We start from the raw sequence: 12,356 nt of genomic DNA on the forward strand, positions 1-12,356 counted from the left end.
TCCCTGATGACGTCACGCAATACCGCGCTAGAAGGCGGAGTGGGGCACACCGACGGTGACGACAAGCCCATAGATTGTAATTCTTCGCGTATCATAGCTCGTATCATGACACGCGGATGTCGGTCCGCCGTAGAAGAATAGTCGCCAACGTCCGGCTGAAGGTGAACAGACTCAAGTTCGTACAGGCGCTGACACGTTGTGACGATGTCAGTGATTGCAGCGGGGTTCTTCATGGCAAGGGCGTTAAAGGCGACTTGCTTGAAAGCAAGAGCGGTGCGCGCCAACGCTGTAGCAAACGACGCCAAACACGTGCATGTTCGCTGGCGCCGCATCGGTTTGATGCTCGGCCTCGCCGGAAGCACTGGCGCTCCACGGAGTGCGGCCTGCGCGGATATATTGAGCCGTGTTCCCCCCAATATTGGACAACGCTGCACACTGGAAGTAGAGCGATATTGCAATTGTTGCCGTATTGTCGAGGCTGCAGCTTCCTAGCGAAGCAAATCAGCCAGAGCGAATGCGCTTCTTTTCATTGCTTGACGTTTTGCATTATTCAAAAGAGATGAGGATCCACACGCGAAAGGACAAATTGTCAATAAAAATGCGATTTACACTTTACATTACAGGTGATTTGCTAGAAACTCGTCTGGATCGACGCAATAAACTTTCTGTCGAACGATAACGTGTAACGTGCGCATATCGTGCCCGGGTCCCAACCCGAAAACGTTTTATTCCTTCTGGAGTGTCGTTTATAAACATGCTGTCGCGAAGCCACGTGTCGTGGCCGGGATTCGCGTACCACTTATTGACACTCGTTGAAAGCACAGCGAAAGATAGCGCCACACAATGATTGTAACGGAAACGCTGTGTCCAAAACTTCTTTGTAGTTTTGGCATCAATTTACGCGCTTAGGACAGATCGCTCACCGATTTTGGCCAAACGGGCTCAACACTGTTTCTTCTGTTCGAGGATTATCCTCCCAAAAGAGCCGAAGAGTTCATGATGAATGTAATGCACATCGAAAGGATGGGGGGAAAACTGCGTAGATTGTTTGTTGCTTGGCGATGGACAGAAGGCAACTGTTACGGGCGATAGTTGAGTATTTACTTTTACTAGTTCAGAGACCATTCTGAGTCCTAATGGCATGTTATAAACGAAGTCATATGCCCTCTGTCCTTCCAAGAACTGGAGAGCTACATGCTGTGTGCAAACCATTCTTCCTTCGACAAGCATCGTGCATCGCCTTCGTCTTTGTGGCACTGCTGCGCATACGCTTCACACTGCATCCACCTGATTTGGAGTTTGCATTTCGGCATAAATTGTCAGCGAAGCACTGCACAAACATTCGCGGTGGATATAAACATACACACTTTCAGAGATAGTACATTGCATAGAATAAAAGTAAACCCCTACTTTATATGCATTTAGTTAACTTTTTTATTAAGCCTTCGCTACAGATAGATTTGAACACGTGCGTTGATTCTGCATAATTTTTTTGTGCGCATTATTGTTGCATCCTCGTTCGCGTAAAACCGTAAAGGAACGCGCATCTAACCTATATTATTGAACATTTTGTGCGAGAAGTACGAAAACACTTATGCGCTTCCATAACTTTGAATAAGAAGCTTAAACATGTAGCCGAAAAGCCTCTGCAGAAACACTATAGAAACATACATTTTATGCATTATATATTTGCAAAACTTTATTACTCATACTTATGTTTTAAGGGTTATTACTGTGGTGTGAAAAGTGGTTGAGAACACGAAACGCACAAGGTGAATGCGACCTCTGAAATTTCATTCTGTCATATGTCCACAAAACAATGTCCCAGGCTTGTCCAAAGATTTGTAATTATTATGAAATCCCTCGACGTTATGTCGTTTTTTAAGATGTGCAAATGACTGTATGTTGAAATACACCACTCACGTTGTAAAGCACCGTTAAGCTATCGCTTGCGGTAAGTTTTTTACTACTATCCACGATATTTCCTATTCCCAGAGCGTCCTTATGAGGGTTGTCTCCCACTGACTCTTTGACTTCATATGTGAACCAGCCATTGAAGGTAACAGGGACAGTGAAATTGCACTTCTGAAACAGAAATGCATGCTGTTAGTAAAACTGGATTCCATAAATGCCGTAAATGGGCTAGGCAAATGCTGTTGATAAGCCTAGCGTGAGAAAGTTGAAACGCGTCAGTGAAGTGTACTAGCCGGATACAACTTCTTGCGGAAATTGGTGGGGTTTACTAAAAACTGTTTTTGGGCCCTAGATCAGACATACAAAGGGAGGGACACATCCCGCCCACCCCAACCGTGAGCTACCAACTTAATAATGGTGCAAAAGACAGAATATATGCACAAGTCTTGGAGGTACACTTCATCAGAAAGAAAGGTCCCACGTGTGTCAATGATACTTATATTTTTCAGAGACGCACCTCTTCGGCGCAAAGCTGTATCAAGAAAGATAACTCTTTACTGTCACGCCATCTGTTTTGTGCTGCGTGGGCGCAGAAATTGCACTATGCTCGGTGTTTTGCGTCAGTAAATCAGTTGATAGTTGGCGTTTTTTCCGGTGTGTGTCCTTCCCTTTGTATGTCTCATCAAAATGCCCGAAACAATGTTTATTAAAAATGTTAAATAATAGCGTGAATATTATTTTGAAAACAAAACAGTAGTTTGTGTTGCGTAATTTGCAGTTCGGAGCTGGAAGACCAGCTCTGGGCCGTCCGGCAAGCCGAAGATTCCACCCGAGTCCAAGGACTTCGAGCTGCCACTTGAGGCCACGACAGCCAAACTGCCGGCCCTCTCAGTGAGTCAGTCATAAAACTTTATTCTCAGTACTGGGAGTGATGGGTTCTGCGACCCCGCCAGATGGCCCTCCGTCTGTGCTGATGGCGACCTCTTGGGCTCGCGCTGTGACCCGGACTTGTACATCCGGATCAGAGCTGGCCAGCAGGGTCTCCCACTTTTGCGAGCCTACAAGCTTCTGGAGTTCTTCGGGTGGGGGGTCTGCGGGGCAGTTCCAAAAGATGTGTTCCATTGTGGCTCTCTGACCACATTTCGAGCAATCGGGTTTGAATTCGTCTGGGTTGATGTGGTGCATTCGGACCGGGTTTGGAAGAGTAGTGGTTTGCAGTTGTCTCCATTTAACCTCTTGAGCTTTGGTAAGACTTTTGTGAGGTGGCGCTAGCGTTTGTCTAGCTAACTTAAAGTACTGGGTGATTTCCTGGTAACTTATGAGAGCTTCCTTTGTGCGTTCCGGGCTCGAGTCGTTGCTCACGGCTCGGCCGATAGATCCTCGAGCCATACTGTGAGCTGCCTCGTTCCCAGGGTTGCCAGAGTGAGCCGGTACCCAGATCAGTTCCGCGTCCCCCGGTTTTCGGGATAGTTTTGGAGGATTTTGAGAGAGGTTTTTGAGATTCTTCCTCTCGAGTAATTATTAATGGCCCTTTCAATAAAGTTCATCTCTTCTTCTTCATTATAGGCGTCACTGTCAGTTGTACTTATACTTTTTTCTTTGTATTTTCTTGCGCGCGCGCGCTTCTTGAGTCTTGTTCTTTGACAGGAACGCTTCTCATGATGAAAAAGTAGGTATTAGATCGAGAGACCGTGATGCAGAAAAAATTGGCTGTGACTTAACTCAGTTATGCCTGGGTGTGCGTAGCTAGAGGTACGGTTAATGTTATTGTTTAGCTTGGTGTTTCATTCCGTCGTTGATCCGCGGCCCTGGCACGAGATGCCGAACTAAACGACAAGCTGCTTCGGACTTACGACGCTTCTCGAGGCGTTCGGCTCGTTCTTCCTCCGTCTTCTCGGCTCGCTGCCTCCTCTTGGATTCATTCCGACGACGAAGCCGGGCTTTTTTCAGTCTCTCTGACTCACTTTCCATATCCGCCGACGAATCCCACCGAGCTACCCCTTCTAAAGATACGATGCAACGCCGGCTCCTCCGGCGATGCAACGCCGATGCAACGCCGGCGGTTGCTAGGCAACGGCTCAGCTCGCGGTTTCACCGGCTCCCCTGAAGTCATGCAAGATGGCGCGGCGAGTGACGCTGCCAGCTGTGGCGGTTGCTTGGCAACGGCTCAGCTCGCGGTGCGGCCAGCGACCACAACGAAACGGCGAGAATGCGACCAATGTAGCTCTCGCTACAAACGTCGCTTGCTAGAACTAGTCACCGGTTGGCGCACAAATTTACGCTGTTATCACGAATTATTATTACGTGTTGAGGGCTCCATTTTTGCAGGTATTTTGGGTGTTCAGTGAGTGGAAAAGGTACATAAATTTACTGGGAGTTGGCTGTGCCGCAGCGCACCAAAAGGGAGCCCACGTCTTGTCATACCTCACAAAATACGAGAGCTACCGAACATCAAGTCTGGCACACAATCGTTGGTTCTCTAACCTACGACAGCCGTGCATAAGAATTTAAGTGATAGCTAATTGAAAGACGCGCTGTCTGTTAACCGATTTATCCAGTTGACACGCATGAGAGAAACAGGTGACATGGTTCTTACAGCCAGAAACGACGACATGTATACGACGACTAGTACATAGATAGAAACGTGACATTACACTTCGTCATAGCGAGAAAACGGTCGCGCCCGCGCAGCTCTCGCTAAAAGCGAACGTCCCTTGCTTAATCGCAGAGGCTTCTCAATCTATTCGTGTGATCTACATACGATGACAGTTGGTAATTTCGCCACAGGCGCATGTTTGTAGCCGACCGTCAAACAGAAGAACGTGGACACCTGCTCAGCGCTTTGACGGTCACTCAAGGTGCATCTGATTTTGTCCTTTTATTAGCTCAATTAGCTGTTCTGAGTGGCCACGTGTGAATCGAATCGCTGGACACACATTGCGACAGTTCATTATCGACAATAGTATCAAAATTTGCGAGCTGGTGGTAGTTCACACAAAAATGGCCCTGAAGATGAGGTACAAGAGGATGCATCCGAGAGAGGATGTCGGGGGGCCGCATGAGCACTGTCTTTGTATGTTGCCTTATGTACCTGCGGTTTCTTCCAAGCAAGCATCCAGTTGCAGTCGGCGCGTGTGCTTTATCTCCCTCCTTCTCATTTCTATCGTTGTGAGCGGCTTTTTAAGGATAAGTACACTTTAGCTTGACCTCATGCTGCACTAGAAAACAGCAGCGCGGGGCAACTGCGCCTACAACTTCCCATGTGTTGTGTACATATTGGGCCCCACATTTTCATTAATTTGTAAGCAGTAACAAAGCTTTCCAGGCATGAAAGTTTCTGAACTTGCCCCCACAACGCAGCCGACAGCTCACATGTGGCTGCGGCTCCTGCCATTTGTTACATTAGCACAGAGTTTGGTAGTTCACCCGAAATAGAAATACGCGGAATGCTGGACGCCGTGGACGATGCTTATAATGATGTTTATTGGCATTACCATGGAAACGGGGCGGGAACAAACAGTCACCCCGCCTACTTAATTGAAGGACTAGCACTATCGCAGCGCCACCTGGGCTGCGCAACTGACCTATACGCCTTGAGCGTACTGACATTTGTATGAGTTAGAGCCTGAAGACCCTATGTACGTTCTCGTGAAAGAATGCCCGAGGACCAGGAACGCTTTAGAGCTAACTGGAATATACCAACCCTTTGGCGGCCTAAATGCTCAAGAAAAGCGAAATTCAGTGGCGATTCAGCGGTAAATGCGAGAGAAATGCATTAGCATAAGTCACACCTGTTTGAGGTCCAGGAACTATGATTTCAACCATGTTCACCACATTGCGAACTGTTGTTCAGGAGCTCACTCGACACACGTCCTCCCTCTTCGAAGAGCGAAGTGCAACTGATGGTAGTCTGGAGAAGACCACCATCAGTTGCGCTATATATATACGTATACACATACGCATACACATACACACATAGAATCTCTTCAAAGCTCTCCCATATACCTATCTACGTCTACCATGTGAACAGCTTCCCACATTTCACGCGCATACATATTTCCCCTTCGACACTTCTATAGTGCCAGCGGAGTAAAAGAACTCAGAAACACCCAGAACGACGAGCGAAGTTTGCGATCATCAAAATGAATCACACGGACTACATCAAAGGAGATGTTGAAAAGAAGAGAAAGGCTTGTGGCGGTCGGCACTGGTCCAACCAAGGATGTCCCGGAAGGGAGCCAACGTTTATACAAAGGAAATCAGTTCTTCTCATGTCTTCATAATAGCAACAACTGTTTTCTTTGGCTATGTTTTAAATAGCTGACTCTCCGGCACGCCCGACGGCGAGGCGAATAAGGGGGTGTGCAGAGTAGGGTGAAGGGAGTAAAATGGTAAAAGAGAACAAACAGGGGGGGGGGGGGGGGGGGGGATTGTGCTACACTTCAGGTCTCTCGTCTTCTGTCGTTTTCTCTGTGAACATTTCTCTCAAGGTGATTTTATATTTGTCTCTAAACGCATTTGATTTTGATAGCAATGATACAGCTGTATTGGCTAACAGCTTAGTAGAATCGTTTCTTGAAGAGAGCCACTCAGAGGAAAGCCACTAAAAATATCCACCAACGATTACGATACTCCATAACGCGAAATTTGAGCGCAGCTCTTTACGTGTTTTGATTTGGCGTTATATTGGCTGGCGCGGATAATATGTCTCGTGCGGCACGCTGTGAACGGAGCGACGTGTGGCGCGACTGACTCGCTAATCGCGAGATTGCGAGAGGCAGCGCGCGGGTGACACGTGAGCGTGATTCAGAGCAGCCGTCGCAGACAGACGTTCCCTCATGTAGTGCTTTGCTTTGACGCGCTCTCCGCTTGGCTTATCGATGGCGTTATCGGTGAACAGACGACACGCGCTACTTTGTGCTATCTCGGAGCGATCGCCGCCGCAGAAAGCCCCATAAACATTATAGCGGTAAAACGCGCGCGGCGCACCGACGGCGTTAAAACGCAGCTGTGGCAGAGCGGCCACAATAACTGGCGGCTAGGTGCTGTGGCAGTCATGTGATAGTATGAAAACATCGCCTCCTTTCTGTAGGTGCGACATGTCGCGTGCTGTTTTCTTTGTCCGCTGACAGGACGGCGCTGTGTTTACGTTATCCGTCCTTCGTTCATCACGCGAGCCATGTCTTATGAAGATGACAACGTCGTTGCCACTGATCATAATCATGTGGGCGTGCTATCTTCTGTTGCGGCGTCGCCGCGTTCCAAATTAAAGGAGAATGAGGTACTGGGCGTCGCCTCCGCACTGTCTCCAAAAACCTTTCCATCAGGATGTATCAGTTTAAACTCATCATTGTAAAACACAATCACAAATCATTCCAATCGCAACAAGCCTGAACGATACCAAACCAAGGAAACCAAAAAAAGCGCGAGTGAGAGCTGACACAAGCAGACGACAGTACGAAACGAGCGCTCGGGTGGGTCCTTTGGCCACACTTCCCACGCGCACGTCAATGAAGGGGTCTCTTTCGTCGGTCTCCGCCGTTCGCGGTTCGCGTCTTTCATGTTTCGCGGTGCTCGTTCGCTCGGTTACGCCGACGACGCCGCTGCCCAAGCCGCCGACACTAGCCGCAGGAACGAGCGCCTAAGAGCTGCGCTATAAAAAAAAAAAAAAAAAAAAAAAATGTGCTCCAATGTACGCTGCCAGGATGCTTGGCCAGCGACGCTGTGGTATCACCTGATCCGATAGAGCAATGTGACATAGCCTTGAACTGGGTCCTGCAGTGCCTGAGCACGACGCAGTGGTGCATATTGACGTTGCTGTTCCTTACGTTGCTCATCGTATTCGCGCTGCTTTTCAGGCGCCGTAACTGTGAGTGGCCTTTCCATAGCGATATCGCGAAACAAATGAAATCGGTTGCATATGAACGTGTAGCGACGTCACCCCTACTTTGTATACTACAGTTGTCGCTTCCCCGCAACTGCAGCTCATGCAACCGCAATCTTTAGGGGAAAGCTTTTCTGGCGAACGCTGTGCGCAAAGGCGAGCTTTCTGGTTCTTTTTTGTTCTTTCCCCAGCATGGCTAGCGCCGCCGCTGCAGCGGATGCGCTGATGCAAGCAAGCTCCATCTGGTGGTGCTGGAAGGGACCCAGCAGCGCACGGGGCGCGCGCATTCCGCTGCGATTGGTTGAGTTTTCTGTCTCTGGAGACGAAGAAATCTTGGTATCCTAGTCATATACACCTCTGCTTTAAAACGCCTTCAGCTGCGCAAGCACCTGCAACTGGTCCAACGACTGAGACACAAATAACGGCACAGCAAAAATTCTGAATTAAGAATTCGAGAGCGTTGAGAGCGAAGTAGCGGCACGTTCGACGCTGCCGACCCCAGTGCAACAACGGCGGCTGTGATGCATTTGCGTGCAGGCAGGCGAAGGGGGTAGTAGGTCATGATATTAGGTTGTGACTCTACAAATTATAAGTCTTACGATTTTTTTGGTCTCCGCGACAAAGACTATTGGCTGTTCCTCTTCAGACTCACACTCGTTCTAGGCCGGTTTGCAGATGAGCGTGTTTCTTTGCATAATGTTACCGCCACCGGCGTCCTAACCGTTACTTGCACATAGTGCTCATTCAGGCATTCACCTTGCACTGTGCATTCTACAAGAAGCAGTAACTCGTATTAAAGAAGGATTGCGGTTACAAGGATGCTGCTGACTCTCCACTGCACCAGGCTGATAATCCAAGGCTCCAGGATGTGACTGCTGGTACGGCAAGCAAGTTCTAGAGAATTATTTTAGCTTGAAGAAATACTGACAAAGAAGCCATCTTATGCGAAATAAGAAAGTCAGAGGAGTCGTAACGCACTAAATAATTGTTTTATTGGTGCGAGACAGAACACCAGAATGAAATTCACGACTAAAGATTCACGAATGGCTGCGCGCTTCATACATCACTTGGGTATTCTTCGTTTGGTCATTAATGTGAAGGAACTGCTGAAGCTTCATGCTACTCTTGTCAAGGTTTGTTTGACGTCATCGTTGCAGCAAGTAGCTAATAAGGTGTCTTTTTTCGTTACATCATAAACAATGTTTAGCCATGCTTGACAAATGCTGTTTGGCGAGCGTACGCAAGAGAAACAAGGTTCTTCGAGACGTTAGCACAGGTAAGACCTTCTTGATGCCACTTTTTACCATTTCGCGCTTGATGGAGAACACACACACGCGCGCGCAGTATTACGTTAAATAATCATGATTTTCATTGCTACACGTGGACTTATACTACGCCGCAGGCGTTATCACATAGGGAGCTCGCTACGCGTTCTTTGGTAGTAAAAGCAAACAAACATTCTTGACTGCTCGTGAGCTAATCTAGTCACATCATGTAAATTCGACTGCATTACGCCATGGCAATTACCATGAGCGTTTCCTACATGACACAAACTTAATTAGGGATTCTGTGCCATATAGTAAATGTAATTATACGCACCTCTTCGTAATATTCTTGAGTATAAACAATTGGGGTCGTCAGGTTTTCGGGGTTCCAATATACATGGGTGGCATCATTCAGGTCAGATGGCAATGTTTCGTTCTTTTCTCCCTTATAAAGAACAGTAAGGTTGACGGGCAAAGTGAATGGAGTCACAATACTTTCATATATGTACCAGATATAAAAATCTTTGCATTGCGCATAATCCGATTTATGCACGTGCTTACAACCACTTTCATACTGAAGCTTATGCACTGTTGCCGTAACTGGTGGTCTGAAAATCAGGACAAAAGAAAGTGCCACTGATAGCTGTGCAAAATCAAAGGAACTTGACACCACAGACGCTGACAAATAACAATTGGTATGGTAATGTGGCGCAAAAATGAATTACTGGAAATAATAATGAGAAAAAGGACAGTATAAACGCATAATTTTAATGACGCTGGCTAGTGGTTTCATTAATGTTTTGGTAATGTTTAGTGCATCATCTGAGAAAAGCGGAAATCTGTTTCTTTTAAATAGCCAACTCCTTCGCAGCTCCAGCAATAAAGCCGTACCATAGCGATCTAAGTGCTCTGGTGTGTTCTATCACGGGTGCATAAGACGAATTGGTAGCATGCACTGGTAGCTGTAGGACCATATATTCCTGTATTGGCCTATGGTTAGCAAATTTAGGATGACAACTGAAACTTCGAGGAAACAAGTTCGTTGATCATTGGTGTGGCCCTATTATAAAACGTTCACTTTGAAATATGCCTGAAGCGTTGAAGTTATTATAAGGGCCTCTTTCTCAGCTTGTGCATCATCTTAGAAGAACGAGGTGTGAAAATATCTATTTAGCTGCGTGAAGAGCAAAGGAAGCGCGGACAACAAATTACTGCTTTAATATATACACGTATATTTAGGCAAGCGCATACAGCTTGTTACAGCTTATAGTATATTTAGCTCGGCCCATCTTACCTCTTACGAAAACATAAATGCATATTCAGTCATATAGTTACACTAATAGGGGTCAGCAGAACAATTTCCCGTCGTACGGTCACCTGTAGTGGAAAGCGTGCATGTTAGAGCTGCCTTATAATTGCTTAGCTTAACGTTAGCTTGCTGTCTTGTAGACCTTTGCGTGAAGTTGTTATTGAAGGGGCTTATCTGTGGCAGTTTTCTGTTGCTCAGCCATAACAAGCTTCTCTTTGTTATAAACAAGAATATGGCACAGGCACTCACCGAAATCTCAAATGATAAAATGCCACACAAATTAGTAACAGCCGGTCAATTAATTGCTACAGCATTAACAAACAATGCAATTTTTACCTTAAGATATCCTTTCAGGTGTCCCATTGCATGCATACAGCATAGATGAGCTTGATTTTCAGTGAATATTAGGGCTGTTAAATAGGGATATTTCCGAATGGAATGAAAAATATTGGAGAAAAACGACCTCCGAATATCAAATCGAATAACGAATATCTTGCAATTTATAAAGTGAAGTTGAAAAGTTCTGTACAGTCTCTTTCGCTACAGAAAGCGTATTGGTTGTTTTTGGCATATCCTGTAACCTCAGCTATTATGCAAGTTTGTAAGCGTGAAACTATAAAAAGGCAGTCTTATCTGGAGCACCTTCCCAATGACAATAGTGAAAAAACGAAAGGCGACCCTAATCTTTGACTTAGGTGTCTCGCAGTGGCACTCGAACCTCGGGGTTGGTGTTCTTTAGGTTAACGTTGTCTGTGTATGTTTCGAAAGAATGTCACAGACACAGAAAACCATCGTCTTTAGGTCTTATTTTTGTGGTTAGGCTGTGCTTGGCCCGGCGGCTTCATCGTGGCGAACGCAACGCACGAACCGAACTCCGAAGAGCAAGCGAGCGAACGCTTTTCGTCTGGCACGATATGCGGGCGAAGAGCAAGGGAGGGCAAGAAGGAAGCGGAGCGCGCGCCACCTGGTGGGGCGTAGCCCCCTAGCGAGCGGCGCACGAAGCGGACCTTACGTGCCCTCTCGGGTGCTGACGTCAGAGCATGTAGCGAGCGCGCGCGCGTAGCTGTTGCGAGCAAACCAGCGAGCGAGCAGGTGCGCGCCGGGAGACGAGAAGCGAGAGAGGAGGGAGTGACGTCACATCCGCTCTGCTAGGCCGATGTTCAGTTTATGCCAGGCAACTATTTCCATTAATTAGCCGGTTAAATATAACGCCACCTTCTTGTGTGTGGCGTCATTAGTGACGTCACTGCCTCCGCTTTCTACTTCCGGGTTTCCAGGAATTTCGCCTGATTCGTGCTCACGTGGCGGGTCGCGAAAGTCTACGATTCTGTGCTTTGGTGAGCGGTAGCCAGCAATTTCTAATTATTTTAATTATTCCACACATTTCAGTAACTCAACTTGTAACTAAACTTATGCTCTATAATGAAACCCATGAATTTTGCACTGTAGTATTTCTTTTTTCAACTAATTTTTTTTTGTGATTTATATTGCATTTCGTTCTCGATTATCAGTGATTTCTAAATAATTCTAAACATTCCAGACACTTCAGTAACTCAACTTGTAACTAAACTTATGCTTTGATCTCATATCTATAATGAAATGTGTAAATTTTGTATTGTATTATTTTTTTTTCGAGGAACCCGCCAAGCCAAACCAAGTTAAGCAAAGGAAACCAATGTTAAAGCTAGGGAAGGGCCACCAGCTTCGCTGTTTCCAGTCTTCGCACCACTTAGTGTGAAGCTGCCCCTAATTTTTAAAACTTTCTTTCTGACTTATTTTCAACTTTGTCCGCGGTAATCAGTGATTTCTATATAAGTTTAATTATTCCAGCCACTTCAGTACCTGAACTTGTAACTAAAATTATTCTCTGATATTATATCTATGATGAAATTCATGAATTGTGTACTGTACTATTGTTTTTCTATTTGTTTCTAATCTATTTTGAATTTTGTCCCCGGTCGTCTCAGGAGGTGAGCCGGAAGTG

The 12,356-nt window shown here is 46.4% G+C and overlaps 1 long non-coding RNA gene across 1 annotated transcript; it reads right to left on the bottom strand.

Annotated features, from left to right (window-relative positions):
* Positions 1-1,777: 1,777 nt before the first annotated feature.
* LOC125941630 (uncharacterized) lies at positions 1,778-9,646 on the bottom strand. Its single transcript, XR_007464500.1, has 2 exons — positions 9,398-9,646; positions 1,778-2,085 (listed from the first exon to the last, which is right to left on the bottom strand). It is a non-coding gene; the product is annotated as an uncharacterized LOC125941630 (long non-coding RNA).
* Positions 9,647-12,356: the final 2,710 nt, after the last annotated feature.

The sequence above is a fragment of the Dermacentor silvarum genome, chromosome 11, assembly GCF_013339745.2.
Source record: "Dermacentor silvarum isolate Dsil-2018 chromosome 11, BIME_Dsil_1.4, whole genome shotgun sequence".
In the NCBI taxonomy this organism is placed as follows: Eukaryota; Metazoa; Arthropoda; class Arachnida; order Ixodida; family Ixodidae; genus Dermacentor; species Dermacentor silvarum.